The sequence below is a fragment of the Protopterus annectens genome, chromosome 7.part0 (genome assembly GCF_019279795.1).
Source record: "Protopterus annectens isolate FY-2018-M chromosome 7.part0, PAN1.0, whole genome shotgun sequence".
Taxonomy (NCBI): domain Eukaryota; kingdom Metazoa; phylum Chordata; order Ceratodontiformes; family Protopteridae; genus Protopterus; species Protopterus annectens.
Window position 1 is genome coordinate 1,132,974,004 of NC_056739.1, and position 25,296 is coordinate 1,132,999,299.

The window sequence follows — 25,296 nt, forward strand, 5'->3', positions numbered from 1 at the left end:
ATGTCATTTAATTTCAGTACTGCCATATAATGAATTTTTGAGAATTGATAAACTGTATAGTAGTGATGATATTTTTAATAAAGAAATTCTGGAGACAGAAAAAATGTTTATTGAGAGAGGATATATGAATATGGTAAGTGAGGCAAAATCTAAAATTATGAATAAGAGATTTGTAAATAGGAATGTTATCTGTCAAAAAGGAAATGTTAGGAATTTGGAGGTGGTTTGTAAGAAAAGAAATAAGATGAGCATAAGTGAAGTACAAAGGACACTAGATAAAAAGGAAATGTATTTTGTTACTACATTTAATGTAATAACAGATGAGGTGGTCAGTAAAGTTTGAAAATTCTGGCCTATGTTATTAGGGGACAAAGACTTAAGAGAAGTCTTGTCCAGACATGTGAATGTGTCTTATAAAAGAGCCAGAAATTTGGCTGACATGGTGGTGCATAATCTTTTTGTTCCATCAGATGTCAGCATTAGTAGAGATAGTTTAATAAGTAAACTATACCTTGTAATAAGCACTCTATTTGTAAGAAGTTGGTCCCCACTTTTTTATTAATATTTATATATTTATTAATAATGTAAAATTTGTGATTAATGGGACTTACAAGTGTAATACGGAAGTAGTAATATATGCTCTTAGGTGTACCTGTAATTTATATTATATTGGAGAGACAACAAGAAGTTTTAAGGTACACCTTCAAGAGCATGTTAGAGACAAAAAAATAAAAAACTGGATAGTCCTTTGGGGGGATATTTTTTTTATCTTTACATAATTCCAATCCTGAAAATTTGCAAGGTTGTGTTCTGGAAAAAGTTGAAGTAGGTTTACGGGAATGTGTTAGTTTAAAGGATAAACTCCTAAAAAAAGAAACTCCTTTTATTCTGAAATATAGCACTTTAGAGCCCTTAGGGCTTAACAAGGAATGTAATTGGAGGTATGCAATTTAGGGATGGTAATTTAATGATTGTTTAATTGTTTTTTTAATTATCAAATTGAGATTGTTATGGTTAGTTAATCTGTTGAGTTCTTGATGTATTTTACTCTTGGAAGGCTCTTTTGCCGAGGTGCTAAGTTTTATTAAACTGTGAACTTTTGGTATCTGTGGCTGTTGTGGTTTTGTTTTACCACATTATCATGCCTTTCAGTATACAGTCCCTCTGCCATTAGTGCGTCACAACCAGCAACAAGGTGTGTGACTGTTTTCAATTTGGTTTTACAAAACCTACATATGTCTGTTTCTCCCACATGTTCAATGGACATTGTAAACCAGCGTGCACGTAGCCCACTATCTTGGGCTGCCAATATTAACCTTTCATTTCTTGATGTGAATTCACCTCTCCTTAACCATTCCTGCTTTCATTCTTGATCAACATGAGGCTCTTCCAGAAGTTTTGTATACTTGCAACTATATTTATGTTTTTTCCACATTTCTTTCCTTCTCATCTGGTCCTTCACCTTATATTCTTTCTTTTGTTTTTTAGCACATTCATTTGCTGCCTGGTTTTTATCCACTTCTGGTTTGATTTCCAATCCTGCTTGATGTCGATATGCTTCTGCTAAATTAAGCAGAGATGTCATCATAGATTTATTCTCCTCATGTTTCAAAACTTTCACCACATTGGATCTTGTGAGGTCAGTAGATATGTGTGGAGTCCCATGATTTCAGATCTATACATGTAATCAATTTCATGGAGACCCATCCCTCCTTCAGAACGGGGAATATATAATGTTGGTATACACTGATTTTTATAAATCATTTGGTGAGCATAAAACATCCTTCTTGTTTTAATATCCAATCTATCCAACACTTTTTGGGGCCAATCAATCACTCCAAAACTATAAGTTAGGACAGGAAAAGCAAATTGATTTATAGCTTGGATCTTATTCCTAGGTGTCAATGTTGTTTTCAGGATTAATTTAAGTCTTCTAAAGTACTCCTTACTAAGCTTTATTCACATTTGTTCATGTTTTAATGCTGATCCTTCCTCAATTCCCAAGTATTTATACACCCCCTCTTTGCTCAAGTTTTTTTATATCACATTCTTGTCCCAAACGGATGTTTTCCTGGTGCTGCAATTTTCCTTTTTTAAAGGTTGCTTTTGCACATTTATCAAGACCAAATGACATTCCAATATTATGTAAAAAAGTTTTGACAACCTGCAGCTGTGCTTTCAGTTCCTCGTCTGATGAGTTATACAATTTTAAATCATCGGCAAAGAGAAGATGAGAAGTCATTAGACTTTGTTTTCTATAAGCCAAATTATAGCCATGGCCTAAGCTGTTAAGTAAACAGCTTAATGGGTTAATAGCAAGGCAGAATAACAAGGGTGACGGAGAGTCACCCTGGAATATCCCCCTTTGAATTTTTATCCCTGGGATAATAATCTGTCCTTTATCATGGCTTAATTGCAAAGTGGTCTGCCACTGTTTCATGGTTACTGTAATGTAATTAATCAGTGTAGGGTGTATCTTATACATTTTTAAGCACTCTTTTATCCAGGAATGTGGGATACTATCAAATGTTTTGTTGTAGTCAATCCATGCCATATTTAGGTTCTTCCCCTTCTTACAATTCTCCACTATAACTTTGTTTAACAACAAATGGTCCTGTGTTCCATATATCTTTCTTTTATTGCCCTTTTGTTCTACTGCTATAATTAAGCTTTCTTCTAAATGACTATAAACTCTGTTGGTGTCAACTCCCATGTATATTTTGTACATCATCGGAAGACAAGTTATTGGTCTATAATTTTTAGGGTATCTTGCAGGTTCACTCTTTAAGTAAGAGCATTGTTTTTCCTGTTGTTAACCAGTGCGGTGTATGTTCAGGGTGCACATATAAATAGTTCTTACTCATGGCTAAATCCTGCAAAGTTAATACTTTAAGCCAAAAGTTAGGTATTGCATCTGGGTCTGGGGTCTTCCAGTTAGAGGCTTTTCTCAACTTTGTTTCAATCTCTCTGGCTGTTACTTCATCACATTTCATATCCTGTACCTTTAAACTTCTTATTCTTTCCTTTACTTCTTCAATCCATTTAGCATCTTTGTTATGTTCCACATGATCTTCATAGATACTTCTCCATAATGTATCTACTTCCTCTTTTTTTTGGCAGTCTATCAATTCCTTTTACCTTATTTCCCAATTCTCTATAAAAATTTTTTGGGTCATCAGTAAATTGTTTATTTTGTGCTTTTCCCTTATAATTATATTCGTATCTTCTAAGTCTGTCTGTTTTGAAATTTTTAGTTTGTTATCTCCAATAGTGCATAATAGATCCTGGTCTGTTCTAATACTGCACATTGCTTTTATCACATCTATCTTTCTTAATATTTTTGTTGATCTGTTCCAGTTCTTCCAGCTGTGTGTCTACTTATGCTGCATCAGTGTAGCAGGTCTCCTAGTCTAACCAGTGCCTAGTTCATTTAGTAGTTCAGCTTCCAGGAACTTTAGATTAGTGACCGGAAACCTGCTCTTTTCTGCTTTGCAGTGTCTTTAAAAAGGCATCCATTGCAAGTAATCCTGATGAATCTGTCTTGTTTTGTAATATCGAGATCCACCTTGGGTCTTCCTTTTCCTTGTTGGTTCAGCCCCAGGTCTTCCATTTCCTTGTTGAGTCAGTCCCAGGCCTTCCTTTTCCTTGTTGGGTCAGCCCCAGGTCTTCCTTTTCCTTGTTGGTTCAGCCCCAGGTCTTCCATTTCCTTGTTGGGTCAGCCCCAGGCCTTCCTTTTCCTTGTTGAGTCAGCCCAGGTCTTTTTTTTTCCTTGTTGGGTCAGCCCCAGGTCTTCCTTTTCCTTGTTGGGTCAGCCCCAGGCCTTCCTTTTCCTTGTTTGGGTCAGCCCCAGGTCTTCCTTTTCCTTGTTGGGTCAGCCCCAGGTCTTCCTTTTCCTTGTTGGGTCAGCCCCAGGCCTTCCTTTTCCTTGTTGGGTCAGCCCCAGGTCTTCTTTTTCCTTGTTGGGTCAGCCCCAGGTCATCCTTTTCCTTGTTGGGTCAGCCCCAGGCCTTCCTTTTCCTTGTTGAGTCAGCCCAGGTCTTTTTTATCATTGTTGGGTCAGCCCCAGGTCTTCCTTTTCCTTGTTGGGTCAGCCCCAGGCCTTCCTTTTCCTTGTTTGGGTCAGCCCCAGGTCTTCCTTTTCCTTGTTGGGTCAGCCCCAGGTCTTCCTTTTCTTGTTGGGTCAGCCCCAGGTCTTCCTTTTCCTTGTTGGGTCAGCCCCAGGTCTTCCTTTTCCTTGTTGGGTCAGCCCTACGTCTTCCTTTTCCTTGTTCACTGAGCCCTGACTACATACTAGTTCATATGTCTTGGTTTGATTCTGAGATATGAGCAGTTGGGTGGACTGAGTGAAACCTTGACTGCAGGTGGTGCCCACCTATCTGGGGACATGTTTAGACTGGCTGAACATTTTACTCTAACTGTTGGAGTTCTTTCTCAAGATGTCTGCAATTCTATTGATGGAGATTTCTGCTGCCACCAGTACTAGAGAAGTGCTCTTCTTAGTAATCTGCAGACTGTGCCACCCGGAATGTATTGACAATCATGTTTTTCTGCTTACGAATGTGAGCTTTCACTTGGTTCACAGCTAAGTTGGCCTCATTTGGGTCTGGGGTGTCTCTCAATTTACTCTCAGGGGATGACACTGCTACAGCAGATTCTGTTGGACATGCTGTCTGTTATCATGAGAATAAACTTACCTTTTATGACTACCAAGGTAAAATTTCCTTGGTCTTAAGTACAAGTCTGATCTCAAGCAGAATTAGTCCTCAGCCACCCAGATCGGCTTACTTCCAATATGGAGTTTCCAGATCCAGATTGCTATTAGAATATACTTGTTTGCTTGAGTCAGCTCATTACAGATTTACCAAAGGAGGCCTTAGTGACCCCTATTCACAAAAACTGTACATTGTCAAGGCTTCCTTTCATTATTAAGGTTCTAGAGAAAGTGCTATATTGACAGTTTAATTCCCATGTTAAAGAACATGCTATCAGTAATCCATTTCAGTCTGGGTTTCATACCCAACACAGTAATGAGATGGCCATCACTAAGCTCTTTAATGAGCTTTTAATAGCACAAAATCAGTTGTATCACTCAGTTCAGATCCTCTTTTATCTCTTATGATGTCTGACATCCAGATTACAAGGGTGATTTGGCTCCAACCTCTCAGGATTTTCACAGTGAACATAAACTTCTTTTCTTCCAGTTGTCTGAAATGTGGTGTTATATGGTTGCATTTTGGATGCAGCTTTATTCACTGTGCATATTTTGCCACTAGGAAAACGTATTCATTGGAGAGGGGGGTACATTACCATTGCTGTACTGATCACACTCAGATCTACCTCTCCTTCCCTCAGGATACTATGCTGGTCACTAATTCCTTAGTGTAATTTTAAGTTGCCCTAAACACTCATCTATTTCATTTAATCCAATATTTTTAACCATTTTCAATTTGCAAATCTGACAGTAAAGCCTTAATTTTATTACATGCCAGTTTTACTATGTTTGCTTTATTTTGATTATGTGAACCTGTAATCTTATTTTTCTTTTTCCACAGTGCTTAGTGCTAGTTAAGTACTCAAGTAAACGTGGACTTGAAGCTCCTGATACTATTGAGCATGACACTCCATTCCTTTTTGCCATATTTATCTTCCCTTCCTTCTATCCTTTTTCTGCTTTGTCCATCCTTTTTAACTTGATTTGTACCATGCATCCCAGTCTTTTTACACCTGTTTCTATGCATTATATATTTTGTCTTGCCCAATGATCCATGCCTCTTTCTGCCTGTTGTTGTCTTTGTTTACATGAATCCTCCTGCCGCAGTTCTATTTATATTCATATCAGTTTGTTTCCCACCCTACCTCCTCTTTTTGATGACATAATGGTCTAGCTATAACTTTGCATCCTGGATTTTACTGGTTGCACAATTCTGCAGCAGGTAGTATTGCTGTTCATAGAGTTTGGTTCCCCAGTACAGTTCCTGCCCACAGTGCCATTTGCTCAGAGTCTGCCTGTTGTCTTTGTTACCACATGAGTATTCACTGGGTACTCTGGTTTCCTCTCACATCTCAACAACATACTGTTAGTTGAATTTTGCAGTCTGCCAAACTGCCTGTAGTTATGTGTGCAGTGTGTGTGTGTGTTTGTGTGTGTGTGTGTGTGTGTGTGTGTGTGTGTGTGTGTGTGTGTGTGTGTGTGTGTGTGTGTGTGTGTGTATGTGTGTGTGTGTGTGTGTGTGAGTGTGATTGAGTGAATCATGAGATGGAATAAAACCCCACCCTTGATTAATTCTCTTCTTATACCCATTGAACACTAGGATAGCTCCCCCACAATAATTGTGAAAATAATAAAATAGGCATCAAAGAATATATTAATAAATGAATGGATGAATTCTAGATTTCAGTAAAGCTCATCAGTACACATTGTATGTCAACTACTACAGTCTGGATCTCACCCTTATTTATTGTATTAGCAACTGGCACCAGTAGTCCCTATGAAGTGGCCACTGAACACCACTACTGTTTGCATGCATGTTTTTGCTACTTCCAGTGTCCTCTCCTGCACTCTTCTGTAGTGCCATCTAGTGAATTATTGATGCCCATGTATTCCATGCCATACATACTTCCCCCCATTCAAAGGGCAATCCCAGGTTGTTCTCCCTACTACAGCTTGTATTCTGATTTGCCTGCCTTCTGGCATTTCTTGTGATCAAGTCTTAGATCACTAGAAATCCTCCTTCCTTCTTTTTATCTGCCAATTGCATCCTTCATAGGATGATTTTGCTAACCCTCCTAGCCATTTCTCCTAAGCTATTCCTGAGGTCTCTATAATTTCTGAAGTGCTTTCTGGTTTTACCTGTGTTCCTGTTCTCTAAGGTACATGAAAGTTTATCAGTGCCCTTTCTTCCTTGCTTCCCTGCCCTGTCTTTCTGCTGTTACTCACTCCTCCTTCTCCTTCTAACTTCTGTCCTATTAATTCCTTAGTATCATATGTATAAATCACTCTTTTACTTCTTTTTTGTGTATGATATATTTGCCGTCTCCTGTACCTTTCCACCTTTAGACTCTAGCTGTTCCACTTTGGCCACACGCCCATTTTTCAGTCCCAGCACTATCCTGTTGCTTAGTCTCTTTTGTTTTTCCTGTTTCCTCGCACAAGGTCTACTAAAGTCCACATGTATGCCTGGCAAAATTTAATCAACGGCCATACCGTAGCATGGGCCAGCCTATGTGCACAAAGAGATATTTTAGATTTCTGTATTACCGATGTCTCATAAAATACTAAGTTTGCATTCCTAATGATGAACAACCATCTTCATAAGTGTAAGGTCTTGAATTGCCATACACTCTGCATGAATCCCGAATGATCAGGTTTCTAGCATAGTACAATACTTTGTAATAATTTCTGTTATAACTGTTATAGTGTGCACTGTCTTCACTTGTGACATCAGACTTGTATTTTATACTTGTTAACATTGTTAGGTAACTGGCTGCCACAGCTTTTTGTTCTCAAACTTATTTTCACATTTTTATTGGATTAGTCGTCATTATTAGATTTTGTTATTGAAAGGAAACTATGCACTGTATAATGTGCTGCATTCCATAAGCACATTTTATTTGAAATCTCTCATTATGATTTTATTTTGATGTTTGGTTTAGCTTTGATGTGAGTTTGTAATGTATTATTACTATTATTATCATCTTAAAATGAGTATATGATTATTTAATTTAGAATCTTTATAATTTTTGTTTCATCTGCACATTTATATTTATTTTATTTGGTGAATACTTTGGTCTGTTTTTCCTAATTTTTTAAAACATTTGCTTGTTTGCATTCTAACTGTTTGGTAAAATGCGTTGTGATAAAGCACTATAGTAAAAATGGAGGGGGCTAAGATGAGTTAAGCCAGGGGTCCTCTTACCTTTCTGGATGTGTATGTGTAAAGGACTAGTGCAAGCTGTGCACTCTCCTGTCATCCTCTTTAACTGAACTATCCCATCTTCTAACACTCTTGCCCATATATCACTCATCTCTACCTCATGGTTTAATAAGTCTCACAACCATATAACACTGGGGCATCTGACCCAGCCCAATCTCTCACCTCTCTTCCAACCCCATTTTTCTTCTTTTCAGTTTTTCTGTTCTCTCTTTTTTCTATTTTCAGCTGTTTGGAGTACTTGTAATGGTTAATTATTGATGCCCTATTACTTCTACCTGCATACATCTGGCTAGCTCCCTGCACTAAGTCCTTGTCCTCTTCCCTTGTACTTGCACCTGTATTAATAGGTTCATAGGTGATTACCAGGCTAATGGCCCTAGGGCCTTTACAAGCCTAGCCATGTAATAACCCAAGTACCGTTATTGACCATAGTTAAATGGTCATTGTTAGCAGAGTGATTCTGTGATCAGCACTCACTGCCCCTGTCCATGGTGGACATAGGTGCCACCCCTGGGGTGAATTTATGGTCACCCATCCAGTTGTCAAGGTTGCGCTTGAATAGGGTCATTGAGGAGCTCTGCTTCACATGGAGCTGGAGCTTATTCCAGAAGAGTGGCAATCGCTGGGAGATATATTCTGTTCTGTTAATGTCACAGGCTAGGTGAAGATCCCTGGAGTGAATTATTCTTGTCGGTTTTGATTTGTGGATGTGCAGCATTTCCATTAGGGCAGGGTCTGAGACTGGTCTGTAGGCCAGGCACAGGTCACCTCTCAGCAGCCTGTATGATACAGTGAGAGGGCTTTCAGTGCTTCCATGTATGTCATGTTTTGGAGGCCCTGGATTTTCTTGGTTAGAAACCTCTACGGTCTTTCCAGTTGCTGCAGGAATCTGGTGAGGTACATACAGAAGGGAGCATTGTACTCAATTAGTGGTCTGATAAGGGTCGAGTACAGTGGAGCTATAACCTTCCTGGTCTTGAATGTGGTGCCCTTATTTATGAGATGTACAATGTAGAATGCTTTTCTTACCACTACGGGCACATGGTGATTGAAGTTTAGATTGCTATCAACCTGTGTTCCCAAGTGTCGCACCACTGAGTTTGAGCTTAGAGGGGTGCTATCTAGATCATAATTAGCAGGGGCTACTTCTTTGCCAACGGGGATAATGAGGCATCTTTCTGTGTTAAGTTTAAGTCCATGGGTTTGGCACCAGTCATTTGTCTGTGTCAGCCCTTTCTGTAATATGTTAACATTGTTGGGGGAGTCTGTGATTGCACCCAGTTTACAGTCCTCTGCAAATTCGGTAAGCCACAGATCATCTACCTTCACCTGGACTTCAGAAAAATAGATTCCAAATAGTAGAGGGCCCAGCACAGATCCTTGTGGTATCCCACTGGTAACTGCTCTACTGGTGGAGGTGGATTCCCCAACTTTGACAGTGTAAGTTCTGCTGGTGAGCCAGTTTGCTACCAATCTAGTAAGTTATGGGTTAATCCCCAGCTGGGAGAGTGTCTCTGTGATACCTGAATGGGGGATTGTATCAAAGGCCTTGGCTAAATCAAGATAGGTGGTATGTACTGTTTTGTCCTCATCTAGGGCTTTGGTGACATTCTTAAAGAAGTCCACTAGGTTTAATAAGCAAGATCTACCCCTGGTGACATCAAACTGGGTCAGGTCAAGAGTTTGAAGGTCACCTATGTCCTTGTGGATAAGGTTCGTGATGATTCTTTCTATGACATTGCAGATAAGGCTGGTTAGGCTTATGGGTCAATAGTTTCCAGGGTTAGTTGATGGACCCCCTTTGTGCAAGGGGATTACTGTTGCTGTTCTCCACTCTGCTGGGACAAAGCCAGTTCTCAGGCTATGGTTAAATAGAGTGCTGAGTAGTTCCGCTAGGCCTTGTTTTAGATTGTTTAGTAAGCAGCCCATAGAGGCCATGTTTTTGGCCTTGGAGAGTGTTTGTATAACCTGTTCTTTGGAGATACTCAGTAGAGGACTCGTGTCAAGGATGCTTTGGGGTATGACTTGGGGGGGGGGTGAAGTTATTGTCAAATCTGTCAGCTAGCAGGTTGGCAATTTCCTGAGGTTCACTGTGAGTGGTACCATCCACTATAAGTTCGGCATACAGCTGGACATTCCTCCTTAGGTTTTGGATGTAGTTAAAGAATGCCTTATGATTGTCTTTAGCTAGGGATGCTAATTTAAACTCATAACTAGCCTTAGAGGACTTGACAAGATATCTGATTTGCTTCTTCAAGCTGTGGATGGTATTCTTCCTCTGCTGAGTATGTTCCCTCCTGTTCTTAAATATCAGTTTCTATCTTTTGTTGTATAGCTTGTTTATACTTACAGTCTACCAAAGTGGCTTTATTTTGTTAAGACCTGGTTTTGTTCCTGTTGCGTACAGCTGAGTCAGCGATTTATTTAAGTGGCTGTACAGTGCATTTGTGTATTCCTCTGCATAGGAGTCATTGCTGGCTATGTTGGCAAGGGCTTTGAGACATATTACTTTATCTAGAATTAAGTAATCTAAAATTTGCTAGTAATTATCTCCATTGACATAAAGGGATAAAGCCCTTACTATGGCGCAGATGACTCAAGTTTGTTTACAGGCTTGGATGTCTGTTGGAGCTTGCGTTGGGAAAATGGGTCTGCCTGTTGTGGAGGGGAGAGTACAGACCAGGGCAATTCAATGCTGTACTTCATTAGAGGAGTTGTGGCAAGGCAAGAATAGCCATGGGTGATCATTTGTTCACTAAGGAGTGTAGGCAGTAGCCCTCATTTCAGGTACATGGGACTCTCACATGAGTGCACAGTGACCCTGCTGTGATGCAGGTCATTTGTTTCCCTCTGTAAAGGATAGGGCATATTTAATATGTCTTTATTGCTAGGATGTTAGAATGAACCAAACCAAAGTATACATATCTGTTACTTTATGCTTATGAAAGTATTCAGGAAGGTCAGAAAGGGGTGTGTACTGTTACAGGTTTTGCCAAAACACTTAACTGAAATAATTCAGGGAATTAATTACCTTATGCTCTGGAGAGGAAACTGCTCAATGGTATTTTGATTAAGGATGTTTCTTTGGAAGAAGCAGACCAGTGTTTTGCAGGAAATGTAAAATAATAGTCTCCAGGGACAGATTGTCTGCCTTACAAATTGTATAAAGTTATTTGGCCTTTTATAAAAATAAGCATCTTTATGTTATTTTCTAGTTATGAAAGAGGTGAAGCAAGTGCCTTCTAAATCCATAGCTTTACATTTGTTTTATTAACAATTTTCTGAGACTTAAAGGGAGGGTAGGGCTATGAAGAGTATTCAAAGTTTAGATGTAGTTTTTATTCAAAAATAGATGCTTTGGTAAAGAATGACTATGTGGTAATAAGAAATGCCATTAAGTATGGAGAATGTTTTTTTTAGCCTTAATCAACTGGTGATTTAATTATGCGCTAGAAAACTCCAGTGGGTGGTGAAACAGTGGAATAGACAAAACAAGAGTGCGGATGGAGTCACTTTTGTAGAACTTGAAGGAAAGATTCTAGTGGGGGTATTAAAAACAGAAAGTGGGCAGTAAAACTGCAATGAAAAAAATAATTTAGTAAAATAGTAGCAAAAATATTGGGCTACAAGACAAAAAAGGAAAGGTATTCTTTAAATCAAAATTTTAATGTTACCCTAGTTCATGTTGGAGCTATATATTATTTACCTCAACATGTAAAGTAAAACTGTTAAGTACTATGAAGACAATCTGGGGTAATAATTTAAACACAATGAGAGAAAATGTGTAAAATCAACAAGTGACTTGGGAATGGTTAATCCAATTGTGTTTCTGTATGTCTGCTTCAAACAGACTAATGCAACTTTTCATGATACCAGAAGAATTAAGCAAATGGGCAAATAGCAACATACACACGATCAATCAGCACCATGCTAAAAAAGTATAATCGGAGACAGAGACACACACACACACAGAAATGTTATTTTATTTTATTTTTTGGCTAGAGGGAAAATGCCCATGCTCCCACAACCACCTACTTAGGCTTTTTCATTACAAGGTTACCCTGCCTTAATGAAAAGCACTTTGCTGTGGTATAAAACAATGTTTTGTTCCATTAGATGAGTTACACACAGACCCCTTCATGGAATAATGCAGAAGGGAATCCTCTGCTATGTATAGATATTATGTTACTTCAGTATTGTAGTATACGGGGAAGTCAGTATTAAGTGTGTTCAGTTATGCTGTTTGGTATTCTATAGTCAGTATTACATGTGTTCAGTTATGCTGTTTGGTATTCTGTACACTGTTACCTGTGTTCAGTTATGCAGTTGGTATTCTGTACACTGTTACCTGCATTCAGTTATGCTACATGTGTTCAGTTATGCTGTTTGGTATTCTGTACACTGTTACCTGTGTTCAGTTATGCTGTTTGGTATTCTGTACACTGTTACCTGCATTCAGTTATGCTGTTTGGTTATTGCAGTATTATACCATGTTCAGTTATTTAAGTAAAAGAAACTATTACTTTTCTTCAATTATGGCATAGTATAATGCCTGTTTACTGCCCTTCAGTTATGCTGTTTGGTATTCTGTACACTGTTACCTGTGTTCAGTTATGCAGTTGGTATTCTGTACACTGTTACCTGCATTCAGTTATGCTGTTTGGTATTCTGCAGAAAGCAAGATCTCTGTTGCTTTTTACTGTTTTCGCTAGTCAGTATTACATGTGTTCAGTTATGCTGTTTGGTATTCTGTACACTGTTACCTGTGTTCAGTTATGCAGTTGGTATTCTGTACACTGTTACCTGCATTCAGTTATGCTGTTTGGTATTCTGCAGTCAGTATTATGTGTGTTCAGTTATGCTGTCTCGCTATGTTAAACCCATTTAACATAGCGAGACAGTATTACATGTGTTCAGTTATGCTAATGGTAGTCTGTACACTGTTACCTGTTTCCATTAGTATAACTCGGTATTCTGTACACGCTGGCCAATCAGTTATGCTGTTTGGTATTCTGCAGTCAGTATTATGTGTGTTCAGTTATGCTGTTTGGTATTTTATAGTCAGTATTACATGTGTTCAGTTATGCTGTTTGGTATCTCAAGTTATGCTGTTTGGTATTTTATAGTCAGTATTACATGTGTTCAGTTATGCTGTTTGGTATTCTGTACACTGTTACCTGTGTTCAGTTATGCTGTTTGGTATTCTGTAGTCAGTATTAAGTGTGTTCAGTTATGCTGTTTGGTATTCTGTAGTCAGTATTAAGTGTGTTCAGTTATGCTGTTTAGTATTCTGTATTTTGTGTGAACCTGCATTTATGTGGTAAAGTTAATCTTTTTTATTTGCTATTTTCTTTGAAAAAAAATGGGTAAAGAAAGTAGAATACTGAGAGACTGAGAAGAAACGGTGAAAAAGAGGATAAAGGCTGGTTTGGTGAGTTTCTTTTTTTAAAGTTATATTTTTGGAAGCTGGACGTGATGATGGAATTTATGTTGTGATACTAGAACTTACATGAAAAAATTATGTTTCAGCTTTGTGATGCCATCCTTTGGGCAGAAACAAAAATAATGTTTAGGCAGTAAATATTCTGAAAAGCGATTCACGAGAATATGTTTCTTCATGTGGAATGTAAATCAGATTTTCTGTTGTAAGCAAATAGGGATAGAGGTAACCTGAAGGAGAAGAATGTAAATTAAATACTTGTCTCTTGGTTGTAACAATGTTGAAGTCAATAACATGACTTATTTCAGTTCCTTGCTCTTATACTAATAATCTATGAAATATGCTTGCAGCTGAGAAGAAATGACATAGATTAAAAATTAAAATATAGGAGAGTTTGGAATTTCTTTGTAAAAATGCACTACATTTTATGTCTATGTAGAAAGTAAGAGCTTGTGATTTGTGAAGAAAAATGGTGGTTATTATAAGGGTATATTTTTTAAAATATTCCTGTACCTGATTGCAGAAGCTGTTTGACTAGCTCAGAGCTATAGTGGGGAAAATGTGCTCGCACTCTTGAGGTGTTAAAAATGCCCTTCCAGAAAAAAATCTTCACAAGTGTTTTGACTTTTTGTAGCCAGTGCATTCCTGGAAGCTATGAGAATATTAACCCATTAAAAGAAAAACAGAGATGCAATAGAGGGTCACTGTATAGCTAGGTTCCAATGTTCTGGAAGGGATTACAGTTGTGAACTTTACACCTTCAGACACAATGTCATCTAGAAATGAACAAAAATGAACGTCAAATATATTGCTTTAGATGAGTGACTGAATAATACTCCCTGTGTACTCCACACTATATTGTGAAAAGTGTATGAATAGCAGGAATAATACTCACTGAACCATCCATTTAGCTGCATCTATATATCACAGCATCAGGACAGACAGACAGACAGATACACATACGCCTGCATTATTTATTTATACAATTTGTTAACTGGGGTAGAACACTGATCCTACTGGACCAGTTTCAGTCTCAGTCCTGAATATGATCACACTTCAAGTGGAAAAAATAATAGTAATTTATACAATAAAAGAACATGCTAAAATGAATAGGTAATATATAATATAAAAGTGATTTAATAATGTAGTCAACACAAACCACTATGGACAATATTATTTAGGGTTACAACCTAGAAATCTTTATGCAATTCTCATTTGGGCAGTTGTCCCCCGTGAAAAATCAGGAAAATAGCAAATTTTCTGAAATTTTAGGACAAAACATATTTCCAGAGTTTCTCTAAAAGATGCATAAAACAATTATTTTGTATCTGAAACATCTTACTATGAAACAAAACAAAACAAGTAACTCAGATTCCAAAAAACTATGTTTTGGCAACAAAGTGAAGTCCAGCCATTTGCATTGGTTTCAGGTATGGTTTGTCCTACAGAATTACACATATCCATAAAATGTACCACTTTGAGCACCAAAAAGGTGACAACCCAAGCATTATTGTTTAATTATCTTTGGAACATTAATTAACTGACTCTCAGTCAGTAAAGCCTTCTTGTTGAAAATTTACCAGTTTAACTGTATTACTGTAAGCTTGTGCGACTATTTCTGTGAACATTTCCTTTCAAAATTAGCTAACTGTTGAGAGATTTGGAATATAGTACAGATTTAGGGATACACAGAACACCATGTCATTTATTACTGCAGCATGTTGTCCTGACGAAGGAAATTATATTCCTGATAAATGTATTTTTGTTTGTGATTGGCAAATTACATGCTTGTAAACATATGCAGATGTTTAACCATTACTTTCTGCACTAGGTCAAGAATGTAGCTAGGATTCAAGAAGACCAGCTGTCAGCATAGCAGACTAAATCTAAGTCTGTCCCTATTATTACCAGCCATTTGGAAGGTGTCTGTCCAGGCCATCTTAGAGAAGGAAGAGTGAAGTTTGCATCTGACCCAGTCTAGCTTTGCAGGGCACTGTCAGCCTGGTATGCTGCCTGGTACCTGCCTTCTGGGGAGGTGTAATTGATAAATAAGTTAAAAGTGCTCATTACTGAGATTCGCACTGTATACCATTAGGTGTCCAGAGCAATACAGTAAATGTATACCATCTGGAAGACAGGAAGAAATAATTGTGTGTGAGGTAGGTGGGGCTGCATCATCAACTAATTTGTTGGTTAGACTTCTTGATGGTGGAGGTTGGTAGACTTTATCTGTCTTGTCCACTCGATTCCAGTCACAGCTTGGGGGGGGGGGGGGACTCAACTTACTTTCCAGGAACAACAAGAAAACTACTCTTTGTACATGCTTATAAATCAGTAGAAATTAGTATTACATTAGAAAAGCATAACAACCACAACCAACATGTTATAACAGCCCGTTTATTAAAATGAGAATGTAAGTTTTCCAGTATACACAGTTCTTTTTCAGACTTTATTCCACACAAAGACCAAACACATTTTAAAACATTTGAACTATTCAACTGTACATTTCATATGATAGCAAGGATGGTATTGTTAAAATGACAGCAAGTTCCAGGTGTAAAAGCTCTTCTGCTCAGTGCAGCTTTCTATTAACAATCTCATTAATTCCAGAACCTGACAAGGCATCAAACCTTAACTGCCATGTAGTTTCTTCTGTTAAAGGTAAAGCTCTGTACTTACCAGCGTCCACATCACTAACTACTTGGAGCAGTTGGCAATTTAAACTTGCATTTCACTTATGTAGGATTGCACATTTAGCTACTGCACTATGTAAACTACCCAAGTATTTGCTGGTGCAATGTTCTTTTAGTTTTTCCTACATTCAGAGAAAATAAAAATGTTACACAAACTTAAAGCAGCTTCCTTCCACATGTGACTCATGTGGAGGATCGCAAAAGTGAGATGCCCAGTCATGGAGGGTTGGCAAAATGGTTGAGGTTTTAACCTCACAAATACAAGATGCAGAGTCTGATTCTGATCTGTGGTTATTGTCTAGGCCTGGAGACTGATAGCTTAGCATTTACCTATGCAACAGTGGAAATACATGATTGCTTGAAATTGCTATTTGCTCTTTTGGAACAGTTCTTTCCCCAGCTGTGGAGTTAGGACTTAAAGGTTTAGGTGTGGGGACTTGCCCCCCCCCTGCAGAAACACCTGTTTCAAGTTGTCCCATTAGTTTCCATGTATGGATAGCTTCTGAGGTTGTGAGACTCACCAGTTTAGATCCAGGCATTCCTGTTCTGAGATTTCATAGTAGAAACACATGCTCAACCATTAAAGTAAAATATTTTATTCATATCTGGATGCACAAAAACATTATTAATATTTAGGCACATATCTCTCAACTGTCCAGATTTTCACAGAATATCCAGATTTTTGCCCCAAAATTTTGGTCTGTTCCTCATAAAATCTGTGATTTTCTGGCACATCACTGAGGACCGAAGTCACTGAATAATGACAGGCATTTGAGTTTCAGACTTCATGTCCTTCAGAAAAATGCATGCTGACACAATATATGTTATTTTAGCAACTTTCTTAGATTATAAGATCAATATTTAAAATCTGTCCCTATTCTGGGACCTTTGTCTCCCCAGTGTTTCAGGCTTTCTTCCAATTTCTTGCTCTAAGAGGCTGAGGGGTATGTTCAGGCCTTTACATTGATACATCCATAATAGCTAAAGGTTCTTTTTGATTTGACAGTCAATAGATGTACTGTTACAAGGCAGAAACTTATTTTATTTTTTTCTTCATTTATATGTGAAGAAAGTCTCTGGACATTTAGTATCTGCAAATTGCACAACCCAGTTTTCTTTTGTTACTTTTCTTCTGCATGATCTATACAAACATACCTTGATACCAAACATACTGGCTTCTACTCTTAGTGAACAACAAAGTATGGAAGGTGATATAACCTGATTTGCATTCTTTACAAGGCAGTTTCAGTGCTAGGCCCCCCACTGCCTATAAACCCCACTGAGTGGTTTTTGACAGTGATGCTCATAATGCTGCAGGAAAATGTGGTAGTCTGTGGGTGTGGTCTACGCAAATTAGCTTTCTGGCATGCTGTTCTTTCAGAAGTCTTACAAAGTATGGTTTTATAGACACCCCAACTAGACAAGTGCTAGACAAGGCAGGGATCCAAATATGTGACAAGCTTTTTGTACACACCTATGTACTTCAATGGTAGGAAAATGCTCATGTTGAGGCAGAGCTGTTTTACCCTGAACGGATTGCTGATGTAGGTAAGTCATGGCATGTGGGAAATGGAGTGCATAAGTCTATATGTGTGCGTTTGTGATAAAATTGGGATGATGTGTAAGGTTGGGCTGTTAGTGTGTGTGAGTAAGTGATTACTGTGTGTATGTGTGTGTGTGTGTGTGTGTGTGTATGTGTGTGTGTGTGTGTGTGTGTGGAAGGCTATCAGTACTTGCACTACTCACTCCACTGACTTTTTGTTTTAACTGCTCAGTTATGTCACTGATAATCTTGCAGCTCCCCAGGTAATGATTAGCTGCCCTTTTAGGAATACAGATGGTTAATCGTGCAGTTCCCCAACTAATGATCAATTGTCATTGGGGGAAAATGGCTGGTTAATCATGCAAATCTCCAGGTAATAATCAGTTTTCGTTTTGGAAATGTGGATAGTTAATCCAGCTCCCCAAGTAATGATTATTTGTCATTTTGGAAATATGGGTGGTTATGTATCAGTAAATGGCACAAGTTGTTCCGTTTTCTATGAATATCAACCATTTTAACATTGCATGATTGTATACCTACTGTGTACATTTTATGGCTAGTGATATCTAAAAAACAGCAGCTACTGCATTACTGTTATGTTACTTTTACTATTGCACAACATTCCTATTTGACTTGTATAAAGTCAGTTGTACTAATGGTGTCATTTGTAATATAAAAAAGTCCCTTGTCACTAAATCTGTTAAATACATCTGTGTGATCAAATTCTTTCTATGCAGTTAAACTGGTCAGAGAGAAATTTGTACAGGAGAGAAGCCAATTCTAAAAAAAGTTTATCAATTGTCATCATTCATATGGCAAACATATTATATCTAGGGATTTATTTTTATCTGTTATCAGAAACACTGCAGAAGCAAATGTGCCAGAGCAAGCAGTACTATCTGAGAGATGTAGCCTGCTCAGCAGAGATCATCCAAGTATATGAACATGTGTGTGTGTGTGTGTGTGTGTGTGTGTGTGTGTGTGTGTGTGTGTGTGTGTGTGTGTGTGTGTGCACGCGTGCATGTGTATGTGTGGATCTGGAATGGGGCTGTTAGAACCTTTGTGTTATCCATTAGGCTAATTTTTTGTATTTTTCACCTCCTAGCCTGCACCCATTTTGCATTCCCGGTAGCACATGGGTTCCCTGACAGTGGAGACTCAGCCTCCGGATCCACCTAGGAGGGGTCTTGTGCAAGGAACTGCTGTTATCCACACAAACATTGGAGATAGTTAGGTAGAATATTTGGTTAAGCAGTATTTTTATATTTATGTAACCTAACCCCACTCTCTGGTGGTGATGTGCTGACCAGTACCACAGCAATGGCTGTCTATACTCCTAACATTTCTACACATTCATGCTGTTTTGCATATGAAGACAGGAGCTACAATCACTGGTTTGAGCAGACTCAGAGCACATCCATCCCAATTGGCTGCTGCTTTCTGTGCTATGTATGGCCTTCCCATACATCACTGGAGTGGCACAAACAGCCAGCTGAGAAAGCACCAATCCCCCAGGATGGGTGCCAATCATCCTCCTGTGCCATCCCATCAGTCACCCAAGCCACTGCTTGAACCTGGGTCATAGTTAAGGCTTTATCCCTATACGCTACCAACAGGAAGCTTATCATTAGGCTAACGTTAATGATGAAGTGAAGAATAGTGCTACTGGGCGATATATTAAAAAGTAGTTCCTTTAAGAGGCAAAACTAACTGTAATGTCATAATGTGTTTTTATCAACTTGTACTTCTTTAACTTATAAAATAAAAAAAAAAAACAAAGTTAAATTGGCATTTGTTTCAGATATAAGTGGCCCAAAACATTTCTTCATATATAAATGAGGCAGAAATTTAAAACAACATTTTATCTGGCAAAAACACATTCCCGTCTGTCGAGTGTCAAAGCAAAAGAAAGGTTTAAATCTTAAGAATGCTCCACTTATAATTATGTGAATCTCACTGATGCCTTTGTGCATCCAGATACATGCAAACAAAATTACTTTGATGGCTTTGCATGTTTCTTCGAAGGTTTGGTGTTTGCAGCTGTCAAGCTTAAATGAAGCTGAATGTAAATTTAAATTCCAAGTGTTCTAAATGGTCCAATTTGCAAACTTCTGTGACTATGGGAATTTACATTTAACAAAAAGAGCCTAAATTTCATTGACACCTAATCGTTAGATGAGCGGAGCCATGAAATTAAAAGGTGCTGGTTTTTGGAAGGAAAGCTACAGGAGATCTGAATAAGATTCTAAAGTTCATAATGCTATGTTTTTTCCAGTAATAACATATGGCTGTGAGAGCTGTACTTTAAGTAAACCTACATGCCAGAAATTTGATGCTTTTGAACTCTGGTGCTTGAAAAAAAGTGTTTTGAGAATTCCATGGACTGTGAGAAGATCAAATCAGTCAATACTGAGGGAAATAAACCCAGACTGTTCACTGGAAAGCCTGACAGTAAAACTACAGCTCATATACTTTGGTCACATAGTGTGAAGACAGGGTTCACTACAGAGAACATTGATGCTGGTAAAGATCAGAGGTAGAAGAAGAACAGGAAGAAAGTGGCTATGATGGATAGGCAGTATTAATGATGCAATGAATATGAAGTTGCAAGAACTTAAAGAAACACTTTTTGACAGACTTAGAGAGATAAAGTTCTTGAAGTCACATAGAGTCAGGCTTGACTAAACAACAACAGGATTCAGAAAGAATTCTACCAATGATATAAATTGCCTACCACAGGTAGGTCAATTTGCATCATGGGGATAATGTGATTCAGGGACAGCTGACCACAATGACAAGGACTTCAATACTGGCTCATCAGACTTGGACTTTTTTTTACCACTAGTGCTGTCAGTTAGGTGATGTTAGTAGTGTTTTCCCCGGGGGCCCATGCATCATGTTGAGAAAGACACCCCATTTACATTCACACACACATACATTAAGAAACTCCCCATGCAGTCTCTTCTGATTTCATTCATGCCCTATGTCATGCACATACACATAAACACAGTAACACCCCTCACCCCCAAGTCTTTACTTAACTTCACTGAACTTACCTGCTTCATGACTGCTTCCACGAATTAATGGGTGACTGTCATCTTTTGATAGTGTTAAATTTTTCTTCCACCCATGGAAATTTTTTCAGCCATACAATTTTCTGAATCACTTGGTAGCTTAAATTGGGAGCCTCAGGCATTTCCAGGGAAGAGTACATGCTAATTAGCATTAACCTCTCCCTTGGATTTCTTTATTATAGTGCAGATCGGTCAGAGGGACTGCCTTCCTTGCTGATGTTCCCACTGGTGGAAAACCTCAAAGGAGAGTAGTCTATGAATCAGAAAGGGTTACTGCAAGGGGAAAGCTGCTTGTGTTAGATTTTCCCGCTTGCAGTAATCTTTCTGAAACCCTAGGGTTAGTCCCAACATTAAGTATAAAACCTGTAGATAGCAGGATAGAAAAAAGGAAACTTGAAAAGTTAATATGTTACTGTATTATGTGTGTGTGTGTGTGTGTGTGTGTGTGTGTGTGTGTGTGTGTGTGTGTGTGTGTGTGTGTGTGTGTGTGTGTGTGTGTGTGTGTTTGTGTGTATATACATATGTATATATATATATATAACTGTAAAATCACCAGAGACCACATCACCTAGTGTGCTTCATCAGGTTATCTATATATCTATATATATATATATATATATATATATATTTTTTTTTTTTTTCTTTTTAATGCAACTTGTCTTTTTAATGATGTAATAACTGTTCTCAGGCTCAGTGAAAAGTTTAAATTGTTTTAAAAACATGTTTGTGTGAAGAATGAAGTATGAAGAACTGTGTATGTTTGAAAGCTTTCTTTTTTATAAACAAACATAACATTTTGGCTGTGATTGTTTGCTCTTTTTATCTTTATACTGAAAGATCTCTGGGGATGTTTTTTTTTCTTGAGAGAGGAGTTGTAGGGTCTGCTTATGATATGTAAAACTGACTCAACCACTCAAGTAAGACGAGATGCACAGACTGAACCAAAACATCCAGGAGAACACAAAATAGTCCAGCATCAAGTAGAAGTGAGAATAAATGATTCTTTATTGTGGCAACCCAATAAAAAGCAAACCGGTTTAGACAGTGATAAAGCCTTCTTCAGTGCTATAACACACAACAAATGACATTTCATTTAAATAATAAAACACATAATAAGAGTCTTAATCCTATTGGTTCATGCAAACTTAACTCAGCTCATTGAGGCCAGGCTTAAACAAAGCACCCAGCCTTACAATCCAACTGGATTATTATTCATTTAGGATAGTGTGCCATCCTGTTTTACACATTTTGTTATCCAGGACTGTATCTGTAATGGTAAATTGGAATTTAGCAGTGGTATGGGTTTTAGTATGCTTACAGAGAGAATTTGACAGTCTTTTCTTTCCAGTATCACTGAGATGTTCACTAATTTTAAATCTAAGTGGCTGAGATGTTTGTCCAACATAGAAAGTGGAACAAAAACAAGTGGCCAAATATATAACCCAATCACTGAAATGTCATTTGTTGTGTGTTATAGCACTGAAGAAGGCTTTATCACTGACAAAACCGGTTTGCTTTTTATTGGGTTGCCACAATAAAGAATCATTTATTCTCACTTCTACTTGATGCTGGATTATTTTGTGTTCTTCTGCTTATGATATGCCATTGGGAGGGAAAGTGACTATTGATAAGATATATACGCTGTCACACATCTGACTTCTGCAGGAATGTAGTAAAAGAACTGTGTATAGCTAGTTTTGAAATTATAAAATTTCAACATGTTGAACTTACATTTGTATGAACATGACATACAGCTGAAATGAGACTTAACTGAAACCTTTTAAACAATATACAAACTATCCCTAAATACCGGTTGGTACAGTGGTGCAGCAGTTAATGTTATAGCCTGACAGCAAGAGGTTCTTCAGTTGTATTCTCGGCTGAGGTGCCTTCTGTCTGGAATCTGCATGTAATCCCTGCGTTCATGTGGGTTTCCTCTGGGTACTCCGGTTTCCTCCCACATTCCAAAGACATGCTTCTGGAGCATTTTTCCCCAGGTCTCCACTGAAAATAGGCTATGTCATAGTTGGACTTTCCAAGTCAACAAATATTAAATAAATAAAAAAAATCCCTAAATACTTGATGCCAATTGGCTTTTAATAGCTTTTGCAATGTCCTTGCATTGATGCCATTGCCCCCACCCACCACTGATTATATGTACCATAAAGTGAATAGTTGTTTTTTTTACTTTATTGAATTATCCTTTAAGATATAGGCAAACGTACACTTATATAAAAGAAAACAACAAATATTGCATACATTTCACAATTTCTACCTTCTGTTAAATCTCACTCCTCCTCCAAAACATTATTCCACATTTATTGTTCCCACAATTTCCATTTTTTTCTCTATAATTTGCTCCTACCCTTTTCCAAAGATCCCACTTTTAGTTCTTTTATCTCTGTTACAATATTCAATACTTTAAATATTGTTGGTTTAAACTTTCTTTTCCATTTTCTAATAATTGTTTTTTGGCAGCCACCAGAATTAAACTTAAAAAGGCCTTACCATGTCTAGGCAATTCAGATCATGTATCCCAGCTCACAAAATTGTTTCTTAGTATCACAAAGTTTCTCACCTAACATTTCTGACAGAATACTCTGTAAGAAATCTTTGCAGTCTGCCAACTCATTACACCCCCAAATTATATGTTCCCTATTCAGTCACTCCTTTCTTCCACATCACACCTCCAACATTTGGCATTTACCTGAGGAAACATTCTTTGGAGTTTGCATGGGGTATAAATGTACCTATACAAACACTTCCAAGCAAAAATCCTAAATCTTCTAGACTTTGTTGTATACTTGAAAGCCATGCATATGTCTTTGCATAGCTTCCTTATGAATTGCTTATCCAGTCTAGCTTCCCAATCTTCCCTAACGATTCCTATAGTTACTATGCATTATTTTACATACCCTGCTAATTATCCCTTTGTACCAGCAGCTTCTTTTCTAGATTCAACTAAAAAATCTACCAGAGCAGGTTTTTCACTTAGGAGTTCCCTATTCCTTCCTGTTTGTCTATACTTTGATATCAATCCCTGAGTTGATTAAAATGATCGGGAGTACCTTGGACTTGAACCAGAGTCTGAGTCTGGGAGATGGAATTGAACAGGAAGAAGACCAGCAGTATTGAATTCATGAATAAACATGATACCATAAAGATTAATCACATTTGTAAAATATGGCTTTACATGAAAAAGTGGCAGAGAAAGGTCAGATTTTTGTTGACTTTGTTAAACTTGTGGGGTGATTAAAGAGGATATACCCACTTCATGTCATTAATGTTTGGCAGGACATTAAAAGGAAAAAAGTAACTGTAAGAAAAACAATTTTTGTTCTTAACAATATTTGTATGAAATATTTCATCATATAAATTGCATGTTATATAGTAAAGCATTTTCAGTAATTGTATGTGATAAAGATATTAAAGTAAACAAGAACTTTTTTTCTTTTTTAGTTTTAAAAAATGTAGGTGTTACAATATAAAAAAAGAAGATAATCTGGACAAAAGCATGTTTAATTGAACATGCACTGATTATCATATATGTAGAGTTGAGATTTTTTTTTCTTAATTTTTGCACATGTGAATGTATGGATTAATACCCTTGGCTTAATCTAGTAACATTTTTTTATATAAGGATGTGGGCTTTTAAAATAAGAAAACACTGTTAATGTTATGAAAAGTTTTCCTTTACCAAATAAATGTTCAGCGAGAAATTGCAGTTGAGGGCAACTGTACTTTCTGTTCTTATGTTTCCATGCGGACAGCCTGTCTAGAGATGCAGGCAATAGATCTCAAGAGTTGTGTGCATTGTTTGCTGAAGGAAATGTAAAAGTAAAGGGTACATGGGAAACCAGCTTAGTAAAAATTAAAGTTAGAAACTTTTGAAAGTGAATAAAATATAGCAGATTTCCTAGTATCCAAACACTTCAATGCATTTATTTCAATAGTGTATAACAGTGTATAATTTAGTTTTATTTAAAGACAGCCAGTACAATTTTTTCAAAAAGCTAAAAGTTAATGTTTTCTGAAAGCATACAAGCTGCTTTTCACATCTGGGAGTGGGATAAGGATAAGATAAGAACATACTGCAATCAGTGTAATTTGGAACACAGGCTGCAACATTCACTTAGCAAGGATAACCTTAATTTCAGGTTAGGTAATGCCTGTGGGTACAGCTGTTGATTTGGGGAGATTGTTCCTATCAGGAGAGTTAAACTTCATTACTTGAAGATGTACATAGTTTTGTGTGTTTGTTTTAAGTTAACAGGTTATGGTGTATTCTGGGGTGTAATTGTTTTTTCTTATTCGAAGGTTTTCATTAATACAAAAAGTCTTGTAATATGTGACATAGGCTCACTTGGAGATGACAAGAAACAACTATATAAAAGATCAACCTGCTAAACATTAGTGGATGCATGTAACATAAAAGTTGGAAATAGACATTTACAAAGCTATCATATATAATAAGTGGGAATAATAACTTTTTATCATAAATGGCTACACTATCCATATTATTTTGGAATATTGATGACCTCACAGGTACAGACAAAAAGGAGAAAGTATTGAAATATATTAAGAAATACAGAGTACAAATAGCAATGCTACA

At 37.5% G+C, this 25,296-nt stretch overlaps 1 protein-coding gene across 2 annotated transcripts in view; it reads left to right on the forward strand.

The window, feature by feature from the left end:
* The window catches only part of LOC122806904, a 145,515-nt gene that overhangs the window by 52,236 nt on the left and 67,983 nt on the right, over window positions 1-25,296 (forward strand). The window contains exon 1 of one of the 2 annotated variants that reach the window (XM_044077710.1): window positions 13,307-13,365. The exons of the other annotated variant lie outside the window; for it this stretch is intronic. The gene's annotated coding sequence lies outside the window, so the exon portion shown is untranslated. Of the gene's footprint in view, window positions 1-13,306; window positions 13,366-25,296 lie in introns of those variants that run through there. 2 annotated transcript variants of the gene reach the window in all.